Here is a 2,684-nt window from a genome sequence, read left to right as displayed (position 1 = left end):
CTGTTTTTTAGATCCTTTATCAAAGATTAAGTAGCCATAGTTCTGTGAGTTCATTTCTGGGTCTTCAGTTCTGTTCTATTGGTCCTCAGCCCTGTTCTTGTGCCAGTACCAAGCTGCTTTTATTACATGGATGCTATGGTTTCCCTCATAGGGAATAATTAGTATATCTCTAGCATAGACATAGCAGAAGATCACAATTGCTCAAATAGCTATTCCTGTATGAACAGTTAAGATAATGCTAAGCAAAAATATCTCCATGTTATGGAAATAAGTGATATATCATGTTGTTGTTAATCTCAACATGCCATGTGAAACTACACCTTTTTTCCCTCTTGTATTCCCTTCCTGTGGTTTTACTCCTGCTATTACTGTAACTGAACTTAGTAGCCCAATACTGTATATATGTGTATTGGAACTAGGGAATAGAAAGGGAATACCAGAATCAAGAGACAAAGGATAAAAAGCAAACCATTACAAAAGCAATACTTACAAAACCATTTTTTGTAACCAACTGTACAACTCATGGCGGGGTAGAGAGGAAGGGGGAGGGGGGAAGCAGAGGAATAATAAGGGAGGAGGTAACAAGTTGAACAAGAATTGTACTCACTGCCTTACATATGAAACTGAAACCCCTCTGTAATTCACTTTGACAATAAAGTAAGAAAAAAATATTTGGAACATAATTATTATTCTCACAAGAAGAATTTCTATTTTTTATATTCATACAATCAAATCTATAGTCTTTAGAATTCACAATTAAATCTCTCTATATTTAAGCACACACACACCCCCCACCAGCACACACACACACACACACACACACACACACACACACACACACACAATTTTATTTTGGGGAAGAGCCTAAATAAGACATAATGCTATAAAATTGTAATCTCCGGGTTTCTTTTCTTAATTACTTTTGTCTTTAGTGTACATAGCAAAAACTATTCTATTAATATAAAATTAATAAAATTGAATGCTTTCTATGGTTTTATATTTGGTTTTTCTAACACTTTGTTCAATTTTTAAAGAAATAGTCTTTTATTTGAACTACACATATTATAAACAATTAAAACATTACATTTTTACCTGAAATGTGATAATATTATCAAAAAAATGGTATCTTCTCTAGGTGATAGGGTTTTGAGTTAGGATGTTAGATGTCATATCCAAGTATAGAGAAATGATGCAGTCAAACCAAGACTTGTAGGTGGAAAAAATCTCTCCCTTCTGTTTTTATTTTCCCCTTTGCTTCATCTAACTGGGAGAGACTATGGAAGAGAGAAATATCACCTCTGATTTCATTCTCTTAGGGCTGTTTAAGTACACACAACCCCACCGTTCTCTCTTCACCATGGTGCTGATAGTAGCCATTGCTTCACTCAGTGGCAATGTTTTCATGTTTCTCTTGATTCACCAGGGCCACCACCTCCACACGCCCACGTAGTTCCTCCTCAGTCAGATCGCCCTCATGGACTTGATGCTCATTTCCACAATTGTGCCAAAAATGGCCACTGGCTATCTGAGTCCATCTCCCCTGCTGGATGTGGACTGCACATTTTTGTTTCACTCACTCTGGGAGGTGGAGAGAGTTTTCTCCTGGCAGTCATATCCTATGACCACTGTGTGGATGTGTGCCACCCACTAAGAAACCCTGTTCTCATGAGCTGGCTATTATGTTTCAAAATGATGATGGGATCGTGGATCCTGGGAGCAGCTGATGACCTCATACAGGCTGCAGTTACCCTGTGCTTTCCATTTTGTAGTGCACACAAAATCTACCACTTCTTCTGGGAGGCCCCTGTGCTGGTGTGTTTAGCTTGTGCTGACACTTCATTCTTTGAGCATCTCATGTACATGGGCTATGTGTTGATGCTCCTGACTCTCCTTTTCCTCATCCTGGCTTCCTACGGTCGCATCCTCACTGCTATGCTCCACATGCCTTCCACAGAGACCCACAATAAGGCCTTTGCCCCCTGTTCTTCACACCTGGTTGTGGTGGGCTTATTTTATGGAGCTGCTATTTTCATCTACATGAGATCTACATCCTATGGGTCAGCCAATTCTGACAAGGTTGTGTCAGGATTGTACACTATCCTGATCCCCATGTTGAATCCTCTCATCTATAGTCAGAGGAATAAATAATCTAACAGTGTTATGAAAAAGTGGTTTTGAAAATCTTTAAACATAAAACGGGAGCAAAATTAGTCTCATTATATAAGATGTGTTTACATTTCTGAATTTATTAACCATTAAAATATATTGTAATTTTTCTCTGTATGAATGAAGAGAAATTTAAATTATACATCAAAAATAAAATTATCACTTATATTGAGGTATGACACTTATAAGGATATTTTAGTTGCTGAGCTCTATGTTAAGTGGATTTTATATGCTATATCTATCTTAAATAAAAATACTATAGATATCATCATCTGCTTTCTAGTTGGAGGAATAAATGAATGGGAAGGTAAATATTGTCTCCAATGTCAGGTTGTAGCTAAATGTGAAAGTGTTATGTCAGAGTTTGTTCCCTATAATGGTGAATTTTCTCTATGGTAATTTATTTCAGTGCTATGTATTTTTCATTTCTTTTCTTTATGAGAGCTTCAGGGTTTGAACTCAGTGCCTGGGCACTGTCTCTGCAATTTTTGCTCAAGGCTAGTGTTCTACCACTTGAG

General features: G+C 37.3%; 1 pseudogene; it reads left to right on the top strand.

The window, feature by feature from the left end:
- Window positions 1-1,276: 1,276 nt before the first annotated feature.
- On the top strand, window positions 1,277-2,148 carry LOC125359868 (annotated as a pseudogene).
- The last annotated feature ends 536 nt before the right edge of the window (window positions 2,149-2,684 follow it).

The sequence above is a fragment of the Perognathus longimembris genome, chromosome 11 (assembly GCF_023159225.1).
Source record: "Perognathus longimembris pacificus isolate PPM17 chromosome 11, ASM2315922v1, whole genome shotgun sequence".
NCBI lineage: Eukaryota > Metazoa > Chordata > Mammalia > Rodentia > Heteromyidae > Perognathus > Perognathus longimembris.
The sequence above is the reverse complement of the archived record's forward strand: the minus strand, read 5'-3'. Positions and strand labels throughout refer to the sequence as shown.